This window comes from Amia ocellicauda, chromosome 11, assembly GCF_036373705.1.
Source record: "Amia ocellicauda isolate fAmiCal2 chromosome 11, fAmiCal2.hap1, whole genome shotgun sequence".
In the NCBI taxonomy this organism is placed as follows: domain Eukaryota; kingdom Metazoa; phylum Chordata; class Actinopteri; order Amiiformes; family Amiidae; genus Amia; species Amia ocellicauda.
The window spans coordinates 3,299,050-3,312,749 of record NC_089860.1 but is presented as its reverse complement, the minus strand read 5'-3'; positions in this window follow the sequence as shown (position 1 = coordinate 3,312,749).

Below are 13,700 nucleotides of genomic sequence, written 5' to 3'. Positions count from 1 at the left end.
AATGTTTCCCTTAAATTGCATACTAAGTTACAAGTTACAATACTTTGTACACCCTTCAACTCAAGGAACAAGGTGAGAAACAAGGGAAAACCATAATTCAGTTTAATCTGGCCTGCTGCAGCTCTCTCCTGGAAGGTCTGTTTGCTTCTGCAGCCTACTTTCTACAGTTTACTCAAAACACTGCTGTTCTTCTTGTACTCTATCTTGCTTCTCCCACATGCATCCTCTGTGGTCTATCTGCTTCTTCTCCCAGCAGTAGCCATTCCTGATTTACCAGCTGCAGCTCTCTAGAAGGCTTGTTTGCTTCTGTAGCCTACGCTCTACAGTTTTAGACTGGTGTTCTTCTTGTACTCTGTCTTGCTTCTCCCACATGCCTCAGGTCTATCTGCTTCTTCTGCACTCCTTTGCTCAGCAAACAGTGCACCTTCCCTTGGGAATTACTATTTGGAACCAGCGATAACACAGCTATGATGCATCCTCACAGGTGTAGGCTTTTACTAGGCTATAGCCCCCTACTTCATCCCTTCTTACCAAAATAGAGATAGCCTGTGATTCAATGATTACTGGAGGAGTAATCAATCTGGGGTTTAATCCAGGGTTCAATCTTGGGTGAGACTTTGACCATTTCTGGTGGCACCAGAGCTATTTTTGTGATACATTGAGGAGTCCAAGGTACTGTTAATACAAAGCATTTATATCTGGTTTAGAGGTATACAGACCCAGAATAATTATACTGTTGACTCAGAATTCAGGAACCGCATAGTCCAAAAGCTCATTCTTCTTCCAAAATATACTCAGACACAACTTTTTATTTTTAAACTACAAATGTAAAAACTGAAATAATTTAAACATTACATTTCTCAAAGCATTTCTCTTAAAAGTATTCCAGAAAGAAAAAGGATTTTAATACATTCAAGTACACATTTAAAGTAATAGTAATTAGTACAATACTGGCTGTTTTCTTAAATACTGTATATTTTGGTGGTAAATCTGAATGACCTTTTTAAACCATGTTGTTGCCTTGTTAGAAAATAATTTAAATTTCTTTAAAAAAATATATACAAATTAATTTACATGTGCAGTTTTATTTATAATGAAAAGCATAGTTTTCTTACACTAGGTGTAGTCTTCATTCATTAATTTTTAATTGATTCATTATACATTGACTAAAGTTAAAAAGTTCTTATACACATAATATAATTTCAAACCCAAGTTCAAGATCAATACTCTGAAAAGGATGTGGACTAATGCATACTATGAAGTGAAAGCTTTTAACATTTGAGAAGCAAATCTAATATTACCTTCAGGTAAAGTAGACTGGATCACGTTGGGAAAAAAACAGTAGAATTCACAGGTGCAGTCCAGTGCTATTGAACCTTATTCTTGCAGCAGAGCATGAAGTCCATCTCACAAAAAAGGCTGGGAAGAATTAGTCTCAAGTTAAAAGTCAAACAACTGAAAAGATTTACATAGTGGCTTTATACAGCTTAAAGATTGAATTACAAACAAGGATGGGCCCATTCAAGGTGTGGCGGACTCACAACTCTTATAATTCAGATTTCTTCTGCCTGATGTGCTTGGGCACTTAACGTTATGTTACAGTCAACATCCTCTTCATATGCATCAGCATACTGTAGTTATAGTTAGTAGCAGGTGCTAAACCAATCTGGACAAAAGCATCCAAGTGTAATCTGAAACCCTGAGCCACAAGTCACAGGGCTGTGCTAAATTTAAACCTGCACTATCACTGCAGATACAGCGATGAAGAGAAGGTGCACAAAATGGCTGATCCACTAAGGGAACATTTTGGGGATTAAAACTAGACCTGAGTGTGTCAACATACTGTACAGAGTTGCAGAAACATTAACATCTAACTTTTCGTGATGATGAATATATTTTTTATTTTAATTCAATGAGGACTTATTAAAGTGTTATTTCAAAATACAGTATCAGATACAGCAAAATAGCAAGTGAATGTACAGGACTGCTGGTATGCATGTATGGCTACAGTGAAAGGGGCTTGTGATATGATTCACTTCCTAGCTAGCTAGTTAATTAGTGAAAAAGAAACCCATGGGTTTTGAATTGAATACAGGCAGTATTAGGAAAACAGTGTACACTATGAAAAAAGAGGAGAATGAGAAAAGCAATGTAGAGAGAATATATGGTGAGCAACATAATGTTTAATAGGTTTAAGACTTAAGGTTGTTTTAAATATAAAATAAACTAGTCATTAAACTCTGTAAGACTACATTGAATTGAATTGAATTGCTCATCATTTCCAATGTGATCCCCACCTCATTTGATTTATGACCCAGTGTATTGTAATTGAATAGCAATGAATCATAAGAATGTTGTGTTGACACTGTAGTCATAAATACAGCACAATTGGTACAGCAGTACAATTGTTTTCAACAAAACAGTTTAACAGCCTGTTAAGATGTATAAATAATACATTATTACAAACTACATTCAATATTTTTATGTGTAACAGTATTATGTGTAATATATATATATAGCATCCTGGAGGGTAGTGTAGTGATCTCGAGCCTCGCTGCACTGGGGTGCAGGAGAATGGGGTTCCAAGTCCCTGTCGTGGTTACTACCCTCGAAATACTACTATATATAAATAGTATAGTAATATACTATATAATAATACTAGTATATATAAATACTACAAAAATACTACTACAGTTAAATTGACTAGTTTCAACTTGCATTTAAAATATTTGTTACTTGCCCTTAGCTAAGTGCGAGTACGTGTACTTGCGTTGTGATCTGTGTTCTGTGTTCTGTTGTCCTCCCTATGCCTATCCCACGCTGGTGTCCGGCTGCGATTGGTTCTCGTCCCCGTCACTCAACTCCGCTGTTCCTGTCTAATCCGATGTCTCCGACTGCTGCTTAAATACCCCGTCATTTCTCCATTTCGATAGCCGATCGATTGCAACTCCATTTCATGTTGCTATCCTGTCTGTTTGCTTAAAAAATACCTTTGTGGTTGATTGTGTTTTCCTCGTGTAAATACCCACTGCCCTCTTCTCTGGTTTGGTTTCATCACATTGTAATCTGTTATTGACTTTTGTTCAGGGGAGAACGGGTAGATAGTTGAGATCACGTTTACACGTAGGGAGATATGTTGTCTAGCACATTAGGTATTTAGGTAGGGGCGGTGATCACCCCTTTTGTATTAGTTGTCAGGGTATTATAGTGTAGCGTGCCACCGCACTGTAGGGGTTAATGGGTGTAGGCAGAGTGGTGGGTGGAGCATAAAGGGGGAATATAAAAGAAGAAGGAAGCAGAAGAAGGGGGTCTGAGAGTGTACGGTGTAATGGTGTGCACAGGGCATGTGCGTAGTGTGGAGTTCTATTGAAAGAATAAAAGAGAAGTTGTGTTACACCTTGAAATATGAGTATCTCTTACAAAACTTCCGGGGCGCTACAATGGTGTCAGAAGTGGCGACTCACAGGAACTACCCTCCATACCCTGAAAAGCTGCGTGAGGTGAAGGTTGAACCGGGAACCCAGGCCGCCATGCCGGAGCGCTTCACGATGAGCTGCACGACCGAGCCGACACAGAAACCTCCCACTTTCGATGGTGAGTCCAGTTGGGAGACTTAAATCACTCAGTTCGAGATCTCCAGTAAACTGAATAATTGGAGTGAGGAAGATAAAGGGGCATATTTAGCGCTGATTCTGAGGGGGGAAGCAATGAAGATCCTAGCCACGGGGAACGCACAGAGCTGCTGTGACTTTAAGGAGCTCTGTCAGACTCTCTCATTGCGATACAGGGTGGAGCGGAAAGCAGCGATCACTAAAATGCAGTTCAGAGCTAGGAGGAGAGAGCCCAGGGAGACGCTGCAGGGATTTGCGCTGGAGCTCGCACGCCTTTTTGCAATCGTGTATCCAGGCATGGTGTTGGAGTTGCAGGACCAGATGGTCACGGAGTAGTTTATCGAGGGATTACAAAATGCTGATCTCCGCATCCAACTCAAACTAAAAAACCCCAGCACTTTGCAAGTGGCTTCAATTCTGGTGGAGACTGTGTATTGGATTGAGAAAAATAGCCATGCTTTAATTAAAACACGTGTGTGTGGAGCTAAAAACATGGCCGCTGCTGTTTGCTGTTTGTTTGGGAGGGACCGCCCACTTTGAATGTGAGGCAACCAGCAATGTGATGGCCAGTGACGAAGTGAGCAGGAAGTGTGGCAGTGAGGTCAAAACCAATGCTTTCCCTATGAGACTGGACTGTGAGACTGATATTATGAATCAGCCGGCATTAGTCCCTATGGAGAGACATTCAAATAATGATGTGAGTTTGTACATGAGCCTGCACAATGTCGCAGCAACACCACAAATAGGAGGCGTTACTGAGCGCATGGACCGGTGGGGTCCCCCTGGAGACAAGGAGATATCTCCCATATAGTGTATCCAGTAAAAGCACGCAGGGATTCAGGCCATAGATGAACTGGCCTTTGGGGGACCCCATGGGCCAACAGGGGACCCCACCGGTCCATGCGCTCAGTAACGCCTCCTTTACTCAATATGCTGCTCTTCCATCACATCAATAGCCTGTGGTTCAGCCAATGCATGCATTTGGAATAAATGCAGCCCCTGTAAATAGCGTGAATGCCCTCTTCAATGGAAATGTGACTGTTGACGTGCTGTTGGAGCCATCTTCTTTGGGGAGCCCGCATTCTGACTACCTGCACAGCTGGCCAGGGATGTCACAGCTCACCATGCCATGCTACCAGACTTCCTTGATGCAACCCCAGATGCCAGCTACTCACCCTGGGCCCTCCATGATACAGAATTGGTCTCCGCAACAATCCAGCCAGACCCAGAGTGACTTGAGAGAGGTGGTCAGAGCAGTCCTTGAGGTGCGTGATGAGGTTTCCCTGCCTATACAGCGCCAGCGCCAAGTCTGCTGGGTGTGTGGCCGCCTGGACCACTGGGCTCACAACTGTCCAAAGAAACACATCTGGCCAGAGAGAGGCCAGCAGAACTCAAGGCAGCCGTCGGGAAACTAAAGGGAGCCTGGCTCATGAGGCGGAACCAGGCTCGCACATCTGAGAAAAATGCCTCTAAAGCGGCAAGTCCCACCACGGCCACTGCAGCAGCCAGCCCGAAAAGGCGACACATTCCACCACGGATGAGGACCCCACCCATGGTCTGCCAGCTGGGGAGAGCACGCCACCTTCGTGTCGGTTGCTGCGTAGAAGATATTTACTGCCACGGCCTCATAGACACAGGGGCCTCAGTCACTATCTTGTGCGCTGATGTGCTGGACAGAGGCGGACAGGGATGGTGAACTGCTTAATGCGACAGGCGAACCGGCTTTGGTGCTGGGGGCCATGGCACAAAAGTTTAGTCTCTGGGAGCTTGTTAATCACGCATGATGCCTGGATTGCTGATGTGGAAAATGAACTGATCCTGGGCCTTGAGTTTCTGCGGGCTACTAAGTGTTGCCTGGACTTGGGCCAAGACAGACTGGTAATAGGGCCCCAAGGGCAGCAGTTTCACATTGGGTTAGTGACGTGCGAGCGTAGAAAGCCTAACAGCCCTGGTGCTCCAAGCCCCTCTCATGCTAGTCATATGACACAGGCGATGATGGAAATGTGTGAGCTGGGAAGCCGCTGCTTAAGCGAGGAACAAGCGGGAGCCATCCAGGTGGAGGAATTTTACGATGTCTTTCCCCAATGTGAAGGTGATAGTGGGCGCACAAGGGTTAGTACAACACCATATCGACACCAGTGGTGCTGCGCCTATTCAGCTGCCCCCTCGTCACATGCCTTGGGCCTGCCGCAACAAAGTTGACCGTCAGATGCAGGAAATGCTGGAGAAGGGAATAATTGAACCTTCAAACAGCCCATGGTCCTTCAGGGTGGTGCTGGCGGCAAAAGAAAGATGATTCGAAACGCTTCTGCATGGACTATCGCAAACTTAATGGAGTCACTCGAAAGGACTCTTACCACGCATTGACGACATCCTGGATGCGCTGGCCGGGTCTCAGTGGTTCTCTACGCTGGACCTGAAGAGCGGCTACTGGCAGGTGGAGTTGGACCCAGCGTCGCGACCAAAGACTGCATTCAGCACGGGTAAAGGACTGTGGCAGTTTACTGTTATGCCATTTGGCCTGTACAATGCTCCGGCAACCTTTGAACGTTTAATGGAGCGCGTTCTGGACGGCCTCCCGAAGACGCTGATCTATTTAGACGACATCCTAGTCCATGGAAGGATGGTTGAGGAGGCGATGAGACATCTACGGATGGTTCTGGAACGCTTGCGTCATCCTGCAAAATGTAACCTTTTTCAGAGGGATACCCTCTTCCTAGGTCACATAGTGAGCGGGGAGGGGATATCGACCATGCCTCCTGTGACTGGCCCCCATCTGTATTTGGGCCGCAAGGGTGCTTCTTCAGTCCGATGACAGCAGTTACCTATTTCACAGGCGTCTTTAGCTGGGAGTGCAGGATGTAGCGCCCCTGCTGGTGAGCATGGAGTAAACCGGGGAGTGCAGGATGTGGCGCCCCTGCTGGTGAGCTTCAACCACGCAGGGGAATGCAGGACTTGGTGCCCCTGTTTGTCTCTCACAACCACAGACTTTTATTCCCACAAAGTAAAAAAAAAAAAAAACACAAACAATCCTACCAAATACTTCAAAACTACAACACACTCAACCTCCTCACCTCTAACGTTTAGTTTGGAACATGGGGTTGTGTCTCTAACCCCTAGTAATGTTGGGAAAGACTTTTGTTCTTTGTTTAAGCACACAGAAACAACCTTCTTCCCCACGGCCAGCGCCTTGACTGCTCTGCACTGCTTCCTTATATAGTGCCTGGCTCTGCCTTCCACCACTAATGCCACAGCAGTGGCTTCTGGACAATGTAGTGTCCTGGCCCTGCTGCACACTCCCTACAATGGCTCATGAGCTTCCACAATCCAGAAGGCCAGCTTGCCCAGTGGCTAGAGAAACTGCAGCAGTACAATTTTGAGGTAAAGCATCGACCAGGCCACAATCATAGCAATGCTGATGCCCTGTCGCGACGACCCTGCCAGGAGGCGAACTGCTTGTACTGCCACCGGAGGGAGGAGAGCGACAGACAGGTCTGTGGAGTCAGGGTTATAATAGAGATGGTGGAGCAGCCACCGGAGGAGTGGACAAGTGAGCAGCTGGCTGCCTTGCAGAGGGCTGACAGAGACATTGCACCCCTTGTGAATTGGGTCAGAGGCCTACATGGGAAGAAATCGCCCCACATGGAGCCATAGTGAAGGCGTTATGGGCTCAATGGAACAGTTTGGAAGTGAAAGACGGGGTGCTTTATCGGACATGGCGGGTATTGGCGGGAGATTGCACTGTTTGGCAGTTAGTAGTGCCCACTGCTATCCAGCACTCCATTTTAAGAGTTGCACATGACCTTCCCACTTTGGCATTACTAAAACCTTTTCAGCGGGTGCGGCAGCGCTTCTACTGGGTGCAGTCTAAAAGGGATGTGTAGAGCTGGTGCCGACGCTGTGATGCCTGCACAGCGAGAAAAGGGCCCCAACCGCAAGTGAGAACTCCAATGCACCAGTATAATGTCGGTGAGCCTATGGAGAGGGTGGCCATTGATGTTCTCGGGCCTCTGCCAACCACGGAGCGAGGCAATCACTTTGTTCTGATTGCTATGGACTATTTTTCTAAATGGCCTGAGGCCTACGCATTGCCCAACAAAGAGGCGGTGGTCGTGGCAGAAGCTCTCATGGGGCAGTTCTACAGTCGCTTCGGAGTGCCTGGTGAGCTCCACAGTGACCAGGGACATAACTTTGAGTCCGGGGTTTTCCGGGAGGTTTGCAAACTTCTGAAGATACAGAAGACACTCACCACGGCGCTGCATCCCCAGAGTGACGGCATGTTGAAGTGGTACAATCGCACTCTAGAGGTACAACTATCCCTTTTCATGGAGCAACACCAGCGCCATTGGGACATGCACGTCCCTCTGCTACCCATGGCGTACAGGACTGCGGTCCACCAGACTACTGGATGCACCCCATCATGTTTGGCCGGGAGCTTAGAATGCCACACTGAACTGCTTTATGGCAGACCGCCTGATGAGGACACCACTACAGGGCCGGGGCTGGAGTACGTGCACCAACTACAGGACAGCATTGATAAGATTCATCAGTTTGCACACCAACATATGACGCAGTCCGATCATCAAAAACGCCAGTATGATGTGCGTGCCAGGAAGACTCACTTCGAGCCGGGTGACCGGGTGTGGGTTTACTCGCCACACAAAAGCAGAGGCAGGTGCCCAAATCTCACCAGTTCCTGGGTGGGCCCATGTACGGTACTCGAGAGGATCTCTGATGTTGTGTACTGGGTGGAAATGCCTGGCAGGCAACGGAGGTTCATACTCCATCAAGATTGGCTGGCGCCATATTGTCCGAAGGAGGCGGCCGAGAGGAGTTTCCAGGGCCCCATCTGCATGACTCATCCCTTGACTTACCAGCCCTTTTTCAGAATCCGGATACACCTGTGTCCTCTGAAGCTGCATCTGCAATGACTGACGGCCCCGCTGCGGAGAGCGGGCCACAGGCTGTTCTGGTGGGGGGGGGCAGAAGGGGTTAACTCACCGGTTATACCTGGGGACATTGTCTCGGGCCCCAGTGACTTCTCCCCGGAGTGTACGCCGAACGCTGCTCCAGAGGAGGAGGAAGAAGAGGAAAGCATGTGTCCCATGGTTGAACTGGGACAGTAGGAGACTCTTGAGGACATTGTGCCTAGCACAAGTGGAACACCGACCACACCGACCAAAGAGGGCCACAAGGGCTCATAAGTACTGTCCTTTTTGTTAGGCTATGGGGGGGGCAATGTAGCATGCCACCGCACTGTAGGGGTTAATGGGTGTAGGCAGAGTGGTGGGTGTAGCATAAAGTAGGAATATAAAAGAAGAAGGAAGCGGAAGAAGGGGATCTGAGAGTGTATGGTGTAATGGTGTGCGCAGGGCATGTGTGTAGTGTGGAGTTCTTTTGAAAGAATAAAAGAGAAGTGTTACACCTTGAAATATGAGTTGGGCTCATCTCTTATAAAACTCCCGGGGCGCTACAATAGTTTAGTGTAGACAGTTAGGGTCTGTTCCAGAAATACAAGTGGATTTCCTTCTAGACTAGCTTAGTTAGGTTTTGTTTTGTTTTAGTATTAGCCGACACCGCCCAGGGTGTTTTCCTCTGTGTATATTTGTTTTTTATTTGTATTATTTTTATCATCACGTGTTTTTGGAATATTGTATATAGTTGTATATACTCCCCTCCCCTTTGTAAATAAACCCTTCTTGTATATATATATAGTTGACCTAGTATTGTTTTTTTGCACTACCCTCACTCTCCCACTACTACATTTGTGTGTTCTATGTTATGTCACCCTTATCCCCTTACATCAGCCACTTGGGGTCGTAACATAATAATTAAGGAAAAATAAGTGAACGCTATTTAAAAAAGCTTTAAATGGTTTGGAAAGGTGTATTGCTGTTATATATGTTGCTTAATATATTGAAATATAGCAGGCCAGTGGGGAAGTATCAGTGACAGGGACACATAGGAAACACTGCAACAACTTGCACACTGCCAAGAATACTCCAATAATTGTTTTTGCATTGTCCAGTATATAATAAAACCAATGTGGGTATATCAAGAATGAGGAAAATGCTTTTGACATCAACTCATTAAAAACATGTGCGTTAAATACTGCTAGATAGCTACTTCAGGAACCACTAGGAACATACCACTCCCTTTAGGGACACATTCAGGAATAATTAAGTTAATTGGCTTGACAAAGGTGAAACTGCATTACTCCAGGAACAAGTATATAATAGTGATTATACAGCCTGTTCCACGGACCTTATGTAACACTAATTTTGGAGTAGCCTAACTTTTACACTGGGTAGTCCAAGACCAATTGTTAATGTCTATAAAACTAAGCTGATTTACAACCTACAGATATCTTAAGTGTTAAACAAAAACAAAAACAAAAACAGTCACCTGAAATTATATAATTGATATTTTCAGACAGACCATTAGAAAATGTAAATATATATATATATATACACTCACCTAAAGGATTATTAGGAACACCTGTTCAATTTCTCATTAATGCAATTATCTAACCAACCAATCACATGGCAGTTGCTTCAATGCATTTAGGGGTGTGGTCCTGGTCAAGACAATCTCCTGAACTCCAAACTGAATGTCTGAATGGGAAAGAAAGGTGATTTAAGCAATTTTGAGCGTGGCATGGTTGTTGGTGCCAGAAGGGCCTGTCTGAGTATTTCACAATCTGCTCAGTTACTGGGATTTTCACGCACAACCATTTCTAGGGTTTACAAAGAATGGTGTGAAAAGGGAAAAACATCCAGTATGCGGCAGTCCTGTGGGCGAAAATGCCTTGTTGATGCTAGAGGTCAGAGGAGAATGGGCCGACTGATTCAAGCTGATAGAAGAGCAACTTTGACTGAAATAACCACTCGTTACAACCGAGGTATGCAGCAAAGCATTTGTGAAGCCACAACACGTACAACCTTGAGGCGGATGGGCTACAACAGCAGAAGACCCCACCGGGTACCACTCATCTCCACTACAAATAGGAAAAAGAGGCTACAATTTGCACAAGCTCACCAAAATTGGACAGTTGAAGACTGGAAAAATGTTGCCTGGTCTGATGAGTCTCGATTTCTGTTGAGACATTCAGATGGTAGTCAGAATTTGGCGTAAACAGAATGAGAACATGGATCCATCATGCCTTGTTACCACTGTGCAGGCTGGTGGTGGTGGTGGTGTAATGGTGTGGGGGATGTTTTCTTGGCACACTTTAGGCCCCTTAGTGCCAATTGGGCATCGTTTAAATGCCACGGCCTACCTGAGCATTGTTTCTGACCATGTCCTTCCCTTTATGACCACCATGTACCCATCCTCTGATGGCTACTTCCAGCAGGATAATGCACCATGTCACAAAGGTCGAATCATTTCAAATTGGCTTCTTGAACATGACAATGAGTTCACTGTACTAAACTGGCCCCCACAGTCACCAGATTTCAACCCAATAGAGCATCTTTGGGATGTGGTGGAACGGGAGCTTCGTGCCCTGGATGTGCATCCCACAAATCTCCATCAACTGCAAGATGCTATCCTATCAATATGGGCCAACATTTCTAAAGAATGCTTTCAGCACCTTGTTGAATCAATGCCACGTAGAATTAAGGCAGTTCTGAAGGCGAAAGGGGGTCAAACACAGTATTAGTATGGTGTTCCTAATAATCCTTTAGGTGAGTGTATATGTTATATAAGAAGCATAGAATATATATGTAGAACCTAGGAAATTTCAATAAAACTCAATAAATGCAGCATTTGTAATAATATTAGTAACAAAACATCAAATTATTTTAAATAAATATCTAATGTAATCCATTCATGCAATACATTTAAGTAAATACACAATACGATTTAAGCAAAACCCTATGTGTGTATGTATATTTACACATTACAATAGCTTGGGGGTGCAGTCTGAAGATCTTAATGGTCTTGGTTGTATTGACAGTTAGACATTTGAACAGCCTTCAGTACAACTAACTAGTAACATTCTTACAGACATAAAGAATGAAAACACAATTTTAATAATTTCCCCCCTGACAGTAAGTAAATGAAACTAAACCACACTTACTTCACTTAAGAAATACAGTCTATACATTTGTGTCATTCAAATAAGTAAACCGAATAGCAGGGGACCACAGCCCGGGTGGAAGTGATTTAACTGTGTCTGTGTATTAAAAAGTCAGGAAACATGATTGTGAAACTTGGCCTTATTACATAAGCTTGAATTACTATTTATTTATTTATTTATTTATTTATTTATTTGTGTTTTCTTTAGAGTTTTCTTTCTGGTTGAGCATCCTGAAAAGAACTGTACGTACATATCAGATCAGGGGCTTATGAGAGAGCTCTGAACAAAGCGATCGGAAATAAGCATCTGTCACAGGTTAGGGGCCCCCAGCCCAGGGTGTAGCCGCCCATCAAAACCCCTTCAGGGGGCAAAGCAGGGCGCCTCTAAGAGCACCTCTGGTTTGTAGCACAGAGCGAGGCCTTGGGTAATAGAGGTGTTTTTTTGTTTAGTTGCATTATTGAATATATGTAATTTAAAATATCCTTACACTCAACATCCATAAAATAAAAACATAGTTATAATAGAGGAAAGTCAGACAGTAGAATTAATTGTAACATTTAGAATTGCGCTATAGGCGGTATGTATGAGATGGATTATAGCCTTAAATAGAGCAAATGAAAACTATATATTAAACATGACCTTTTTATTGCCAACATTTGGCATATCTTACCAGCTTTGTATTTAAATGGCGTTAGTATTGTGTACTTGATTATTTCACAGGGATCTGGTGTACTGTGCAGCTACAAGACTGTTTGTGTTGTATTTCCACCTCTATACAAACAAAACAGGTATTTAGTTATTTCACCTACAGGTGGCCTATTAATAGCCTCAAACACCTTAAACATGTTTATATATTTCAACGATCATGTTTATATTGAGGAATCCGCAGAGGGATCTAGCTTAGGCACATTTATTCCTTTGAACCCATGAACAGGTTCTGAAAATGAATAACACCATACAATGTATTGTGATGCTTTTTGGATTTTGACCCAGCGCACTGTCTAAGCAAAAACATTTTATTTCACAGGATAAGACTAAACAAAATGTGTCATTTGTATTTTATATTGGGGGATGAGGCTTCAGGGGTCTGCAGGTGTATTAAAGTCCGAAGTGTAGTCCCAAGGGTGAACCGGGGTGGAAGAGGTTTGTGGGCTCTGGCGGCCTCCTCGGTTTCTGGAGAAGACATTTTCTTTGTCTTCTAAACCGAATCATGCCCCGCAGCTTTTTCTCTCAATGAGTCAAATGATCCTGATTCTTCACCATATTCAACGGTATCTACGAGAAAACCAGTGGAGAGAAAAAATTAATCTGAACTGTGCTGGTCCTGTTTCTGCTCACGTTTCAAAGATAATCAGTAAACTATCGACAGGGTGAACGAGAATCTGCGATGCAGATCTAAACCCTAGGTGTCTACCTGCTATATGCTGTTATGTCCTAGCTGTTGATTTGACAGATTTGCTCAGGGTGATGCTGTGTCTGTCAGCACCTTCACTATTTGTTAACAAACTAACAAACAATCAAACAAACAAAAAACAGCTTTATGTTATCAACAGACTACATACGGTTAAAAGGAATGCCAAACAGCTAAACTTGGGTCTTGAAACAGAGAAGGGCATTAAGAGGCTTCTGGATATGCCTGAGCTCAGACCTCCCAACCCATACATAGCCACTTAAACTCTTCTTGAGGAGACCTATGTGTAATAAAATAAATAATAAAATTACACTAAAATACAATAAGCCCACAAAGTATTTTGAATATAACGTATACACTATTTCTGTTTGCTATGTATGCTTTGTCACAACCGGAATTGACTTGGATATAGAAAATACATTTTATATTGCACTTATGTTGTAAGTCGCCCTGGATAAGGGCGTCTGCCAAGAAATAATAATAATAATAATAATAATAATAATAATAATAATAATAATAATAATAATAATAATAATTTTAATGGTTGGTGTATTTTAACAGTGAGAGACAGAATAATGACAAAAAAATCCAGAAAAAT